This window comes from Manis javanica, chromosome 1 (assembly GCF_040802235.1).
Source record: "Manis javanica isolate MJ-LG chromosome 1, MJ_LKY, whole genome shotgun sequence".
NCBI lineage: Eukaryota > Metazoa > Chordata > Mammalia > Pholidota > Manidae > Manis > Manis javanica.
Window position 1 is genome coordinate 228,325,969 of NC_133156.1, and position 15,188 is coordinate 228,341,156.

The following is a 15,188-nucleotide window of genomic DNA, read 5'->3' on the forward strand; positions in this document are numbered from 1 at the left end:
TATTGCCCTCCTACTCTGCAGGGGCCAACTTTCACCGGCTACAACCCTAGAACTTCCCTTCCATCCCTCATCCCCATCAGACTTTAAGCTTCTCCGGTCTCTGGAGCCCAGAGTAGCTGGGGCTGTTCTTCCCGAGCGCAGGAGGTGAGAGTTGGGCTAGGACCCTTTCCAAAGCTGCTAGGCCTGCGGTTTGTGTGCAGGACTCAGGGTTGGGGAGCTACTTGGCGGGACTCTCAACCGGACGGCTATAAGTCCCAAGAGACCCTAGGCTGGCTTGGAGCTTCCCGGTGCTCGCTCTGGAAAGAGATCAGGAGTGCCCTGGGGGAAATAACAGCCCACAGTGACTTTTCCCTAGGAGTAAGAGGTTTAGACTTCACCTCCTCCTTCCGAAATGTAGCTCAGGGGTTGGGAGGCAGGAAGGGATATTTTCCCGCCGGTCTCCCCGCCTCGGAATTCAGGGCTAGAAAAGGGTTGTGGTGGGAGGGAGAAACGCAGTAGGATGGTCCAGGGCTCCTTGGCGTCACTTGAGCCCCAAGAACGTGGGATCTGTGATATCATATCCACTCACAGCCCTGGAATCTTGGTGTTCCGATTCCAGGGTCTTTAGGGCAACCCCCGCCCCCCGCCCCACAGGCCACAGAGAACTATGGCCTTGTGACTTCACCGCATTCTCCTGCTAATACAGAGATGTTACAAAGCTTCTGGCAAGAGCTCGGTGAGGTCTGCAGCGGTATCTCATTTACGTAGTTCTATGACGTCACAGATGGACCCCAGTCTGGAGGGTGACACCACGGATTCCACATTTCCAAGCCCCGCCCAGCCCCGTGAATCCTCCCGTAGGCGTGTCAAGAATCGTTTCGTCCCCACGGACAGGATCCTCAGGCCTGAAGAGTTGGCAAGGGCCTAAAGGAGAGAGGGTGCCCAGCAGCGTCCCCCTCCGGAATCTAGTGTCTTAGAATGGTCTCGCTGCCCGCGGAGTTTCAAGTCTCTAGCTGCCGCAGGACACTCGCTCCGTCCACCAATCCTCGTCCTCCCCATCCGCCTCCCCGCCCACTGCGCAAGCTCCGTGCGCAGGCGCAGAATGAACTCACTGTCCAGCGCTGGGGGCCCTGGAGAGCGGTGCGCGGCCGCAGACCCTGGCTGTCGCTGCTGGCTTTAGTGTGTCCGGCCTTTCAGAGACCACAAACTCAGGCAACGGGCTCGGTGGGCGCATCCAGCTATCGGAGTATGTGAGCGCTGCAAATGCAGCTGAGGAAGAGGGCAGCTCCGGGTTAACGCGGGCTGGAGACCCTTGCAGTCCCTGTTGGCGTCTCGAATCCAGCGCAGCCGTGGTCGGACGGAGGTCCCTAGGCTTTGGGTGGGCAGGGAATGGGCGGCCGGGCACTGCCCTAAACAGACGTACAGTGCGGCCTCAGCCTTTTCAGGCGGGGTCTCTGACGCAGAGGTCTCGGCCCCCGGCCGAGGCACACACCTGGTCAGGCGCCCTACCCGTTCAGCCCGGCGTTCTGGGCTGCCGCTAGAGCCAAACTGATGGTTGGGCCCGAGTCTGCATATGTTTCAGATGAAAAATTCACTGTGGACAGGAAGGGTCAAACCTCATGTCAGTAGCAGAGGAAGAATGAGAAGCTGTGTTTCCTTGGAGGTTAGGGTACTGAAGACTCATTTCTAGCTTTTCCTGTCATTTACAAGTTTTGGGCAAGTCCCTGCATTTCTCCGAACCTCAGCTTTCTTCCTATAAGGGGGATAATACTCTTCCACCAACCTCATTCAGTTGAGATCATAGTCGTGCATCATTTTGCAGTCATTTGTTCACGACTTGAACCAAAACTGGCCCCAGTGTGCTGCAGAACAACTTTGGCATTTATGAAGCACCATGTAGAAGTATTGTTAGAAATGAGTCTCTCAGCATCCTGAAGTAGGCTGCCTCCCAAGTGGGCTTATTCCTAGGAGAGTCTTACCCTATCTCCACTCTCTCATAACCCAGGGATCCTGAAATAGAAGGATATTGCCTGGACTGATGGTCTTGAAGCCTCTTGCAACAATTGAAATAAGCCATTCTTAACTCCATGGAGACAAATGGATGAATCAGTTCACAGATTATCATTATGTTCGTGTTGAGAGGAAGTCGGGTGACAAAATGTAAGTGCCCTATTCACAGTCCTTTGTGGCATATGCCTAGAGAGAAGAAAACAACCTGGGGCAGGCTGAGGTGTAGGGCAGAGACAGGGGCCTGTCTATGTGGCAAGTGTGACGGAAGAGGTAGTAGGGGTCTTTCACTCTACAGGTACCCCTACTACAATCTCCTTTGGATTTGTGCTTGCTTTGACTTGTGCTAGAGCATCCTAACCTAAAGAAAATATAGTTACACAATGCTGTCATGTGGGACCCAGCCACCTGAGCCCTGGTTACCTGCTACTATTCTTGACCATTTTTTTCCTGGCCAATGGTAGTTTCAGCTCTAGCACTGAAAATACAGAAGACTAACCAAGAAAAGTGGGATGAATGGATGAATGGTTTGAGACGTTTGTTTCTCTGTTCCAAACACTGAATGGGATCTTAGCAGCTCAGCCATCTCTGGGGAGGTATAAAGCATAATTTGTTTTCAGTGTTTGGTGAGATTGCACTATCTTGCTAGTGGGATTAGATAAGGAGTTTTGTCATAAGGAGGGTTAGGATGGTTTACTTTTTGTACTTGGCAGGATGGGGTAGTACTTGGGCCCTGTAGGTAGATGGTGGCATGGGATGAGAAACTTTACAGGAGACATGGAAGAAAGCTAGAGGAGATGAGGCAGGAATGGCTAGATGCTCTTCCTCTCAAAAGAGCAGAGGAGAGATGAACTTCCAGAGAATTGGGGCCTTGTCTTAAATATTGAGGTTTACTTGGGAGGCTGGTTCACTTATTAACCTGGCTCAAGAGCTTAATATCTTTGTGCATTCAGAGTTCAGAATAGCTTCAGTATCTCACAGCATACATAGCTTGTCCTGTAGGTCTGCAGTAGGCCAATAACCAGACCAGGTATGGTACTGTAGCTATCAGGAATATTCTCTGTGGCTTTGTCACTGGAGAGATCAGCGAACACTGAAATATTTGAGCAGAGACATTCTGAGGTACATGTGGCAGCTTGAAGAGTTCTTGTTAACTAGGCATTTAGGCACAATAGAATCCACCTTTTTAATTATAAAGTTCCTATCTTCTATATTCTTTTTAATTTTTCAATTTCTTTGTGTATTAACTTCTAAGTTTGGTACTTTTGTGCATTAACAACTCCCACCATAATGATAGAATTGTTGTATTCTTGTAGTACATATATGTATTTCAAAAATAAAATGATTCCCAAAATACATATAGCTCCAAATTTGCTTGATTCTTCACCATCACTACCACCACCACACTTCTCACCATTCCTGGGCCTTAGCTGCTTACATAAGGGGCATTAAGTCTTTTGAACGTTAGGTAGCTGCTGGAAAAACAGATTTTCCTCATATGGGACTCCTCAGTTTGGTGGTGGAGAAAATGGGAATGGCTGGAGCTTCACCAATGTGGGAAAAACATGAGGCATGGCTATGGCTTCTCCATCCAGTGGGCAGGGCAAGCTTTTGCCCCTGGCAAATGACAAGTTTTATTTTAATTATCACAAGTATGTCTTTAAATGGGCCAGGGAGGATTGAGGGTGCTAGGGGAGGGTGTTAGATTTTGATATGTTCTCTCAGCTTTCTTCTCCAATATTTTAGTTTAAGTAAATATTCAGGCATACAAAGAAATTGAAAGAAATTTATGGTAGATACCCAATTACCCTCACCTAACTGCCACAATTTACATTTTACTGTACTTGCTTTATCACATTCGTATCTATCAATCTATCCCTCTAACATTTTTAAAATGAAAATTTACAGACTGATAATTGAAAGAATAGTACATGGAACATCCTAGGTCTTCCTCATAGAGTCAACAGTTGACAGTGTTTTGTTATATTTATTTCTCTCTCATGGTCTTTCTCCCTGAACCATTTGAAGGTTAATACTAGATTTCCATTATATTTCACTCTTAAATACTTCAGCTCACATCTTTTAGGAGTAAAGGTATTATTCTATATGACCAAATTATTGCACCAAAGAAAATTAATACATTTATCTAACATCACTAAATGTCTCATTTATATTAAAGTTCTCCAAATTTTCCAACCTTTTGCATTAAAAAAAATCAGACTTTAAAGTAGATTTTCACATTGCATTTATGTCTTTAGCATATTTTAATCTTGAACAGTACCTGTTTGTAAAAACTTTATATTTTGAAATAATTACAGATTTATGGGAAGTTGCAAATATAGTAGGGAGAGGTTTCATGCACGGTTCACCCATTTTCTCCCAATGGTTATATCTTGCATAAGGATAATACAGTAGCATAATCAGAAAACTGGTATTGGTATAATGTATTTTTTCACAAAAATAGCAATAGGAATAGGTAGATTCCTTAATCAAAACACCACAGTCAAGATACAGAACTATATTGTCATCACAAAGATCTTCCTGTGTCAGTTTTACCAGTTTGAATGAATATAGAAACCTTACCTTCTGTGATAGAGTGAATGCTAGTGTCCCCCACCCCCTATCTATGTTGAAATTCTAACTGCCACTGTGATGGTACTAGGAAATGAGGCCTTTGGGAGGTAATTAGGTCATGAGGGTAGAGCCCTCATGAATGGGATGGGCCCTATAAAAAGAGTCATGAGAGAGTTTTCTTCCTTTTTGTCTGCTCTCCATCATGTGAGGACACAGCAAGAAGATGGTAATATATAAACTAGGAAGACCACCTTCTCAGACACTGGATCTGCTGGCACCATGATCTTAGACTTCTAGATTCCAGAGCTGTGAAATGTATGTTGTTTAAGACAAAGAGTCTATGGTATTCTGTTATAACAGCCTGAACTAAGACACCTCCTTTTAAGCCCTTTTATCCTCCCTGTTTATGACATAATCATCCTAAGTATTTCCTGTACATACATTGAGATCCAAGTCAGACAATGCTGTAATTTTTGTTTCAAACATCAAACATAATTTAGACAACTCAGTGAGTCTTGGGAGGGAAAGTCCATTTTATTTAGTCACATTTTTGCTTCTTCCATTGTTATTTCTTCCAGGTTTCCTCCTTTTATCATTTCTGTTTTGAGAACTTCTTTTAGCCATTATTTTAGAGTGGGCCTGGTAGTGAAAAATTCCCTTCATTTTCCTTCATCTGAGAATGTCTTTAATTCTCCTCCATTATTGAAGGACAATTTCGGCAGGTACAGAATTCAGGACTGACAGTTCTTTCTTTCCAGCATTTAAAAAATATGCTACTTTCTTCTGGATTTCTTGTTCTGATGAGAAATCTATTGTTTGAATTGTTTTCCCCTTATACATAAGGTGTCATTTCTCTCTTAACTGCTTTCTAGATAATGTCTTTGTTGTTAATTCCTTAATTTTCATAAGTTTGGTTGTGATGGTTCTTGGTATGGATTTCTTTGGGTTTATCCATTTTGGGGTTTACTCGGATTTTTAAATCTATAGACTTGTATCTTTTTCTATATTGGAAAAATGTTCAATTTCTCCAGATACTTTTTTCAGCTTCACTCTCTTTCTCCTCTATTTCTTAGACTCCAATGCCACAAATATTACTACTTTTGTTATTCTCCCATAGGTTTTTGGGGTTCTGTTCATGTTTATGAGTCTGTTTTCTCCCTGTTGCTCAGTTTGGGTAATTGCTATTATTCTATCTGCCAGTTCACTGATTTTTTTTCCTATGTCCCTTCCATTCTGCAGTTTAGGTTTTAAAATTTTTCAATGATTGCATTTGTTAATTAAAAAATTTTCCATATGGTTTTTCTTTCAATGTTCTAATTGTTTGCTGAGACTTTCTATGTTTTAGTTGTTTCAAGGGTTCATAATTGCTCATTGAAGTATTTTTATGATGGCTGCTTTAAAATTCTTGTCGACAATTCTAACATCCATGTCATCTTGATGCTGATGTCTGTTGATTGTCTATTCTCTTTCAAGTCAAGATTTTCCTGGTTCTCAGTCTGGCATGTGATTTCCAATTGTACCCTTGAAATTTTTGGTATTATGAGACTCTGGATCTTATTTAAATATGCTTTAGCAAATCTCCTCCAACTTGCTGTGCTGGCAGGGGTAAATGGAGGTGCCGTTTTGCGACTACCATATGTGGGTGAAGGTCCAGGCTCCCCATTTGACTTCCCTTGATGCCTTGGGAGGAGAGGGGCTCTGCATTACTAATTGGTAGAGATGAGTTTTCAGGTTCCCCACTAGACTTCCACTGACACCTGCTGGATTGGTGAGAGGTCTCTTTGTTGTTCCCGCATGTCTTCTACGAGGGGTAGGTGGAAGGCCTCGTTACCTCTGGGTGGTGGTGTGAGTTTGGCTTTCCACTCAGGCTTCTCAGATATGCTTGGGTGGGGCAGGGAGGGACACCTTTTCATGGCTGGACAAAGAAGTCCAGGCTTCTCGCTCAGTCTTTGCTGATGCGTAATCTGTGGCTTTTGGAATATCTTCTTGTGTAAATGAACCAGTGTCAGCCTTATAGAGGTACATACTAAGTGAGGAGAGAATTCTCCCCAAATTTTTCAAATTCGCATGTTCTGGGATCACTTTTCCTTTTATTGTTCTAAGATAATACTAGGTTGCCGCTCTAATGTGTTGTGGTCTTTTAAATTTCATAATGTAAAATTACCACTTTGTGCTTTGACATAAAATGCTTTGGAGCAGTATTACAAAATAACAAAACCTTTATTTACTCTCAGATGTTGGTCTTTAGGGTCCCTGTGGATGATAAAGAACAACTGATGTTTTTAGATTAGCTGTAATGTCTTGAGTTTTGACCAGTAAAACTGACCCAGTCTTTATGAAAAGAAAAAGTCTAATGTATATAGTAGCTGGGAACATGGATTTCTTTTTCACCCTACTCCCTTGCCTAGTTTTCAGATAATAATTTTTAATATAAATTTGTCCATAGAATTGTAAGCCTCCTTAAATTTTAGGCAAGTGGAATTTCAGGAATCTATCTAAATTTTCCTAAAATACTAGGTTAGTTTCCTTCACTGTCAGAATATTTCCTAAAGGGATAGGATATTTTAAATTGTGCCTTACAAATGTATTAGTGTTGCCTTGGTTGGGAAGAGAAATAATTATTAAAACAATAAATTATCTCCAGCTAATATTATTTATTAGTTAAGATCTATGACTTTTGCCAAAGAATAGGCTAACTTGAGAGAAACAGTCTTTCTTTTTCCAGATATATGCTGTTACAACATAATACTTACTTCACTGAGTCTGGGCAGATTTAAGTAGATAACCTGGATAAAAGGAATTGGAAGCAGGGACATTTGTCTCAGTGAATGTTTTATTGTACTTTTCTGGGTCACCTTAGTCAAATCCTAAAGCATCTCAGGACCTTGATTCCCACCTGTCAATGAGAACACAAATACTTACCCTGTCTTAACTTCTACAGAATTTTTTCAGAGAAATTTAAATTTGTTGCTAAATCTGTCCACCTCTTTTATTTATTCTTTAAAAGGTATTTGCAAACACCCCCAGCTTTTTTAGCTGCTTTTGGTCTCAAAAGTTTCTGAGCAATGTGAATCAGAAAAAAACTGCTGGGGATTGATACAAAAAAAAAAATGTAGAATTCATTTACAAGTTGACTATGTCCATTTTTGCTATAAGAACCAAATCAATTTTTCTCTCCTGAATACTCTGATTCTTTAGTTGTTGGGGATTAGTTATATCACCCATGCAGATTCAGGCAGAAGCCTTGCACATGGTTTACAGAACTGGGTAGCAGACATACATGGATTGAAATAGCTGTAATGAGAAAATCAATGTCATGTTTAGGAAGTATGCTGAAGTGTGTGCATATTTGGGCTTGTCCCAGAAGCACAGTAAAAGTAAACCAATGCTCTCAAAGTAAAAGCACTTAAAAAATACAAATTTTGAAAAAATGAACATAAAGGTTTGAATCATAAATACTGATTTCTGGAGAAACTATTAAGACAAACTCATTTCAAATTTCAGAGGAAATTTTTCAATTCAGAGGGCTCAGTGGCAGTTACCCCACCTCACCGATGTTGCTGTGTTAAATAAAACAGGGATTTCTGCATAAGGCCACCTGTAGGAGACAAAAGGACTTGCCACGACCCACATGGAAGGCAGGATGTGGCAAGGAACTACCCAAGAATCCCTGCAGATTTATCTTTTACTTAATCTTCAGAACTTGAATTTAGGTGGTGAGCCAGCTAGGTGTTTCATGGATTTTGGCTGTGGGTATAAGGTCATTTCACAGTTGGCTGCAAAGCACACTTTTGAATGGCAGAAAAAAATATAATGTTTAGTTTTCTTTGTGTGTCTACTATTGGTTTATTAAATCACTGAGAACCCCAATAGGTATGGGCCAGGAGGGCATGGAGCATGTTAGTGCGGCCTCTGAGAAACCAAGTGAAATCCATTCTTCCCTTTCCAGCTTGTTGGTTTCATTGTTTCCCACAATAGGGTGATTGTCCACAGCCTGCTTGGCTGCCACCAGCTCCTTTGGGGTACCCAGAAAATCCCCAGGTAAATGTGCAGCCAGAAAGTTGGGTGCACAGGTAGTTAGCTTTGGGCCTTGCATGGCCCTTGGGGTTGGCTCCCCTCTGGCATGAGGCATGCCTCTAGGTCATGAACAGAAACTGCCTTACTTGAAAGTACTGCTGTAGGCAGGGTGATTTCAGAGACACCAATGAGGGTCTCCCTCCCTTTGAAAACTCACCTACTCTCCCTACCTGCTCCCCAGGCACCTGGAATCCCTCTTTTCTCATGAGAGCCCTTTGTTCATTAGTGAGAGCTGATGTCTAGAATGCAGACCTAGGGGAGGAGATACTCTGTAGAGCTACCATTTTTTGAGTCCTTACCATATATAGAACACTGTACCAAGAGACTGGCCTCCATGGGTATTTTCACATTTTTAGATGAGGAAACAGGGCCTCAAAAGTACATGTTTGCACATTTGCACAAGGTACAAAGTATATTATTCTAGAACCAGCTTCAAATCCAGGTTCTTCAGACCCCAAATTCCCTGCACTCAGAACCCTCTACCACCTCCTTGTTACTGAGATTCCCCGGGATCTCTGAGATTCCGGTTTCCCTGCCCAGAAGGCTGAAGAGTGCTGGGGTTTGACCATGCTGGGGAGGGAGAGCGGGTAAGGGGTGGTTTGAGAAAGCTGTGGGCCTCCCAAGGTGTGCTGAGGAATGATGAAGCCTCGGGTCCTAGTCTCAGCCTCCAAGAACAAGGCGGAGGCCCTCCTGCTGCTCCGCGGAATGACCTGCCAAGGGTCTCATGCAGGACAGCACCCCTTCTGGAAGAAGGGGGAGCCGGAGTGTGGCCGAACCCTGCCTACGTGAGAGCTAACACACGTGTCCTCAGCCAGGAGAGGGTGCGTCTTGATTGAGAAGTTCCCCTGACATTTCTGTTCATTTTCTATAAGCTTGTGAGCCTGAAGAGCGCAGGAAAACCTAAGCAGGGAAGGTCAAGGGCTGATGGTTGCATGGAGAGAGAGGCCTCAGATGGGTCTCGGTGGCTATTCTGAGACATGGCTAAGACTTTCCACTAACCTTCAGAGATTCATTTCCCCATTGAGGTGCCAGTGATTGGTGTGGCTAAAATACAGCCGGAGAAGGCAGTCAGAATGACTTAGGTCGCCCAGACTAGATACGGCCTCAGACTCCCCTTCACAGTCTGGTCTGGGAATCGATCCCGCATGCTTCTGTAGAAATCTCAATCATAGCATTTCTAACCTGTGTCACAATGTGTCTTTACTTACAGATGGCAGGCCACTTCTGCCTGTCTCATCACTCCCAGTGTCTTTTGTAGCACCTAAACCTGAGATGATCCTCCCAGCTACAGGAAGCTGGAGAACAGCCTTAGCCCAGCTACAGGAATGAAGAAAACTTCCCGGGAAATGGGGAAACAAAGGTAAGTGGTTAGCTGGAAAGCAGCCTGCTGCTCAGCTGTGCTGTGGGTGAGGACTGTGCGTGACCAGGTGGAGGGGCTGCCCACTGCTGCCTGGGCCCCAGCGCCAGCCAGAGGGGTGGGCACCGGCTGGAAGGGACTTTCTCAGGAAAAGGTTCAGCAGTCTTGCTCTGGGACAAATCCTATATTGCTTTTCAAAATATTATAATCTTCTGGCATGAAGGCTGCACCTTTTATTTCCATTTGACCTTGTATTTAAAATGAAAGTCCAGAAAGTTTAGAAGGCAAGGAAAGCAGTCCTGCTAATGTAATGAAGATGAAGCTGTAAATGTAGCTTTTATGGAGTGTTAGCCACTCACTGAGGAACCTGGTAGCCAGAGGGAAGGGAGGGAAGAAGGGTGTGCTATGACTCATCCCAAGAGGTGGGAACTTTTTCTAGTTTTCTGGAGTGTGTAGGGTCTCTGAAGGGGAAGGGAGCCCTGCTCTTCAGGAGTGATCCAGAAACCTCAGCCCTGCGGATCTTCCCTCACCGTGCCTTGCTTTCCTTCTCCATGATGAGACTGGGGGATGATGCAGCTGTCAGAAAACACTCATCCCTCTGGGTTGATGAACATCTCCCTCTGGTACCTCTGTGCCAAGGGGTTCATACTGAAGACAAGTGCAGTGCCCTCAGTGGTATGCAGCCTATCTGCAGAGCTAGTTAGAATGCACTAGAGGGAGGGCCAGTCTGTCCTCCCAGGCGTCCTTTTAGTAATCCCCTTGTCACAGCCACCTCTGAAGACTGCTCACCCTGACAGAGGGATGTGATGGGCAGCCTGTCAAATAGATTGTGAGTGCATTAGCAGGATTAGCAGTGAAGGCTAATATTGCAGCATTTCCCAAGTTCATTCACACCAACGGAGACTGGGTTGCTTAGCTGCCAAACTGGGCAGGCGCAGGCTTCAAAATTAATGCCACCTCTGGGACTGGCCCCGAAGTGGTCAGAGGCACAACAGTCCCATTGTGTTTGACTTGTGTTCATGTATTTTTATTCTGCAGCAGAGCTTAATTTACAATATTAGTATAAAGATGCTAAGTGGGTTTTTTTCTATCTTATTGATAAACTAGCTGAAACACTTCAGCAGCCGCTCCAAACCAGATGCTTAGTTTTTGGCAGTTGTTGAAGTATTGCTGATTTTATTTCTGCTTGTTAAAGTAATATACCCTCATTTTGGAAAAAGTGAGTCCGTAAAGTATAAGAGAGAAATTAAAATTCTCAATCCTTTTGCCAGATATTACCTCTGATGCCATTTTGATGTATTTTCATGGTTATTCTTTCATGCTTATGTATTAAACAAAATGTGATTATTTGGTTTGTTTTTGTTTCCTTTGGAAAAAAACAAAATATTATATCATAAACATTTGCCAATTTTCTTGCACCCTTAATAAAAACATGTATGAAATTTTATGTGACTAAATTTTCATTAGTTTTCTGTTGATGAGTAGCAAATGGCTGCAGACTCAGCAATTTGAAACAGTATCCATTTATTAGCTAACAGTTCCATAGATCTGAAGTCTGGAATGGTGTGGTTGGGGTCTCTGCTCAGATCTCACGAGGTTAAAATCAAAGTGTTGACTCAGCTAAGTTCTTCTGTGGGCGGTCTGGGAAAAGTTGCTTCCAAGCTCATTCTTGTAAGAGGAATTCAGTTTCTCAAGATGGTCAGGCTGAGTTCCTCACATCCTTACTGGTTTTAGCTGGGAACTGCTCTTAGCAGCTGGAGACCACCTGTCGTCTTTGACATGTGGTCCTCTTGATCTGCAAGTCAGCATTGGTGCACTGATACCTTACTGTGTTTTGAGTCTCTGGCTTCTGTGATCAAGTGGAGAAAACTCTGCTTTTAAAGGGCTTACATGATTAGGTCAGACCCACCAGAATAATCTCCCTATTTTAAGGTCAACTGTGTCATATAACATAGTCGAATCAGGGAGGTAAACTCCATCCTATTGATAGTTGCCAGCATTATGCAGGTCATGTATATCAGGGGAGAGAAATCTTGGGGTCATCTGAGATCCTTACTTCCTACCATATTACAATTTATTTAACAGTTTCCCCATTTTAAAAAAAATGAGCTTATTTCCAGGTTTTTATTATTTTAAATGATTTTTTTGATGAACATCTAACCTGTATTAATTTGATGGGTGAAAAATAATATTTTGTAATTTGCATTTTTATTTGTAATGAAGTTGAACACTCAGTTTCATATGTTTATTAGCCATTTGTCTTTCTTCTTAAATGATTTATGTCTTGCTGTCCTTTTTGGAAGTTTTTTTTCAAATTGATATATAATAGGCCTCTGCTAAGTTTGTTGTATTTCACCCTTGTGTACTTTTTGATGTAAAAATATCTTAAACATTTATCTACACAATTCCATTTAGACATTCCTTTTTGTTTCTGTCTTTGGTGTTAAATTTAGAAAATCTCTTGGCACCTTAAAATTTTAGAAATATATTTGATCACATTTCTCTATTACTTTTATAGATTCATTATTTGTGTTTAAACTTTAATGTACATGGGATTTATTTTGATATATAGGATGAAATGCATATTTAAAATTTCCCTCCCGAATTAGTTACCCAGTGATCTTAATCTTTAATAAATAACTCATCATTTGCCTCTGATTTTAGATACTATTTTTGTACTTGACCTTTTTTGGTGGCTTTACACTCTGTTCAACTATTTCATTTTGTAGACTTAGGCCCTAACGTACTCTTGATTATTATACTTTGAAATAAATTCAAATACTTTGCCATACAAATTCTTCCTTGCTTTCCTTAGTTTTAAATATTTTATTGATTCTTTTACCCTATGCTTTTACAAATTTCTGATGGAATTTTAATTTGAAATATATTGACCTCATAAAATTTATGCTGAAGAAATGATGGTTCTGCAATTCATAGTCTCATCCTAGAAATATGAAATGTCTCTCCATTTTTTAGAATCTTCTTGCATGTTTCTCAGTAAAGTTTTATTTTTCTATTTTAAGAAAATTTCAAACTTACAGAGCATTTGCTGGAATATTACAAATGATTAATTTTTTTTCCTGAACCATTTGAAAATAAATTGCTGCAATACTTTAATGTGTAATCTTGACAATCAAGGACCTTCTGTACAACTATCAAAATCAAAACCAGGAAATTAACACTGATACAGTACTCTCATCTAATCCACAGATCTCATTCACGTTTTACCAGTTTTCCCAACTCTGGCTTTTATAGAAAAAGGATCTTTCATAGTGCGTTTAATTGCCATGTACCTTCAGTCATTCTGTCTCAGTTTCTCAGTCTTTCCATGTCTTTCATTACCTTGTCCTTTTTGAAGGTTTTGGTCAGTTGTATAGTAAATGTCCCTTGTTTTGGGTTTGTCTAATGTGTCCCCATAATTTGATTTGGATTATGCATTTGTGCCAAGAACATCACCAAGGTAATACTAGGATGGCATGCTATTAGGAGGCATGTTGATTTGTCCATTACTGGTGACATGACTTTTGAGTGTTTGATTAACTGGTATCTGCCAGGCTTTCCTGACCTAAAGTTACTCTTTTCCCATTTGTAATTAATTATTAGGTGTTTTGTGGGGAGATACTTTGAGACCATATTGTTTTTAAAGCATTTTAAGCTTTCCTGGTATGACTGAATCAGTGTTTAGTTCAGAGCTAATTTTGTTCCACTATTGAGAAGAAAATATTTCTTAGTACTCTGCCCAATGCTCCATGGATTATGAGGTTTTCTACTCTGCTGTGGCCACAGGAACTATTATTCCTGGTCCTGTGTGGATTCGGGGGGTTGTTCTTGCTCATTCTTTCTGGTGGTTCTTTCGCCAGCCTTGGGTAGCTTCCCAATATGCATGAACATGTGTGGAGACCCCCCGCCCCCCTCTCCCCAGTTGTCCAGAATGCGCTCTTTCTATAGCTCTTCCCTCTCTGTACTCTGCCCCATGAGCTCCCTGGAATTCCAGCTCTGTGCCTCAACTCTGGGAGACCTGGGCTTTGCCGGGCCCCTCCCTCCCTGTCCTAAAGCCTGTAGACTCTCAAAGCAATAGTAGAGCTCACCTCATTTTCTTCCCATCCCTCCGGGATCACTGTCCTTTGTTCCCTGGTATCCTATGTCCTGAACATCACTGTTCCATGTATTAGTCACTTTTTGTGGTTGTTTCAGGCAAGAGGGTAAAGACAGTCCCTATCAATCCATATTAACCAGAATTAAAGTCATTTACCCATTTTTGATCAGTTAAATGCATAACTATTTTATTAAATTTGTTTATTAAATGTAGAAATGTTTTCCTGTGCTCTAAACAGCCAGATGCTGAGATATTTTTGATGATGGTAATGTGTGTTTTCTTCCTCGGCTACTGCTTGCCTCTGCTATCAGCTCCAAGCCCTGCTCTGCAGGATTTTATGCATCAGCTCTGTTGTAGGGCAATTTCTTAGATAAGGGTCATTAGGTTCCAAATGAATATTTGAAGGTCTCTCCCAGGAATTAAAGATATAAACTGTGTCACATGCATTTGATTGGGGCACTTTCTTGCTCCCTGTCTGGTCGTTGTCCACAATTCCATAGCTGCTGAAGCACTGCTGTCTGGACAAGTGGGGTATCATCCCCCTCGGAGCTTTGATGGGGAACCCTACTTGTTGGTGAGTCAGGGCTGGGAGTGCGGCTCTTGTTGTCTTTGGCTAGATTGTGTAACAATTGGTGTATTAGTTTTCTAGGGTTACCCTGGCAAAGTATCATGAGCTGAGTGGCTTAAAACTATAGACATTTATTGTTTTATAATTCTGGAGTCTAGAAGTCTGAAGTCAAGGTGTCAGCAGAGCCACGCCCCCCTGAAGCCCAGGGGATGATTCTTCCTTGCCCCTGTGCCTCCGGTAGTTTACTGGCCACCCTTGGGCTTCCTTGGCTTGCATCTTGTCACTCCAGTGTCTGTCTTCATCCTCATGTGACATTGTCCTCGTGTGTCTTTGGGTCTTCACATGGACATTTGCTTGTAAGGGCACCAGTCACATTGGGTTAGGGACTGGCCTTACTCCAGTACAAGCTCTCTTTAACTTAACTAGTTACGTCTGTAACAACCCTATTTTCAAATAAGTTCACATTCTGAGGTATTGGGGCTAGGACTTTATCTTTTTTATGGGATACAATTTAACACTTAACAATTGGT

The 15,188-nt window shown here is 42.2% G+C and overlaps 1 long non-coding RNA gene across 8 annotated transcripts in view; it reads left to right on the plus strand.

The window, feature by feature from the left end:
- LOC108403824 (uncharacterized) overlaps positions 1-15,188 on the plus strand; it is a 251,403-nt gene continuing 236,215 nt past the window's right edge. For 5 of the 8 annotated variants that reach the window (XR_012122596.1, XR_012122597.1, XR_012122598.1 and 2 more), the window contains exons 1-3: positions 1-1,225; positions 1,985-2,139; positions 9,848-9,997. This is a non-coding gene — a long non-coding RNA (uncharacterized lncRNA). Of the gene's footprint in view, positions 1,226-1,984; positions 2,140-9,847; positions 9,998-10,433; positions 11,433-15,188 lie in introns of those variants that run through there. The other 3 variants (XR_001854801.3, XR_001854800.3, XR_001854799.3) reach the window with 2 other exon arrangements.